The sequence below is a fragment of the Colobus angolensis genome, unplaced genomic scaffold (assembly GCF_000951035.1).
Source record: "Colobus angolensis palliatus isolate OR3802 unplaced genomic scaffold, Cang.pa_1.0 Scaffold78, whole genome shotgun sequence".
Lineage (NCBI taxonomy): Eukaryota > Metazoa > Chordata > Mammalia > Primates > Cercopithecidae > Colobus > Colobus angolensis.
The window spans coordinates 8,245,902-8,247,433 of NW_012121598.1; positions in this window are offsets into that span (position 1 = coordinate 8,245,902).

Consider the following 1,532-nt stretch of genomic DNA (forward strand, 5'->3'; position numbering starts at 1 on the left):
TCAAAATGCAGAAATCACCGGTCTTCTGTGTCCTTCGCGCTGGGAGTTGGAGACTGGAGCTGTTCCTATTCGGCCATCTTGCTCCGCCCCCCCCATGCAGTTTCAAGGAGAGACATGTTTCACTTTGAGACATGGACCTCTCAAGTACTGTGTTAGTTTCCTATCACTGATTTAACATATTACTACAAATTTAAAGCAACAGGGATTTATTATCTTACAGTTTTGAAGGTCAGAAATCTGAAATGGGTTTTACTGGGCCAAATCAAGGTGTTGGCAGGGCTGCCTCCTCTGGAGGCTCGAGAGAGGAATCCATTTCCTTGCTTTTCCAGCTTCTAGAGGCTGCCCTCAGTCCTTGGTTTGTGGCCCCGTCCTCCATCTTTAACGCCAGCAGCCTTGCATCTTCAAATGTCTCTCCAAATGTGAGCTATTACTTAACCTGCTACAAATGGGAAATGGCAAGGCTTTGGAAGGGCACATGGGCCAGAATTGTTGCTGCAGTCATTTTTGCAAAGTACAGTCTGTCATAATTAAATATATTCAGTGATTGCACAGTATGACTGTCACCATTTGCTTAGCCTTCCTTTATTGTTAATTTTAGGTGTTTCCGATATAAATAACAGTGTTTCTATTTAGGGTGTTTCAAACATAAAGAACACTATAGTAAACAAACATTGCTATAAATAAATCTTTATGTAAATTTCCAATTATTTCCTTAGAATAAATTAGTAGGGATATTATTATATAAAAATATGAATACTCATAGATTACTAAATCACCCTTTCAGAAAGGTAATGTTAGTTTTTCAGTAACATTGTATAAAAATATTTATTTTGCTGTATCATCGTTGATATTGAGTATAATTATGAAAAAACCTTACAGATTGAATAGGCAGAAAACACCATCTTTTTTTTTGTAGCTTTATTGAGATTTTAATTGGTATACAAAATTGGATATATTTAATGTATACAATTTTATGAATTTGAACATGTGCATATACCTGGGCTATCATCACCATAACCAAGGTAGTAAACATATCTGTCATCTCCAAAAGTTACTTTGTGTCCCAATACTTTTTCTAAATTTATTTATATTTTTTATTATACTTTAAGTTCTAGGGTACATGTACACTACATGCAGGTTTGTTACATATGTATACACGTGCCATGTTGGTGTGCTGCACCCATTAACTTGTTATTTAAATTAGGTATATCTCCTAATACTATCCCTCCTCCCTCCCCCCACCCCACGACAGGCCCCAGGGTGTGATGTTTCCCTTCCTGTGTCCAAGTGTTCTCATTGTTCAGTTCCCACCTATGAGTGAGAACATGTGGTGTTTGGTTTTCTGTTCTTGTGACAGTTTGCTGAGAATGATGGTTTCCAGGTGCATCCATGTCCCTACGAAGGACATGAACTCATCCTTTCTTTATGGTTGGATAGTATTCCATGGTGTATATGTGCCACATTTTCTTTATCCAGTCTGTCATTGATGGACATTTGGTTGGTTCCAAGTCTTTGCTATTGTGAATAGTGCC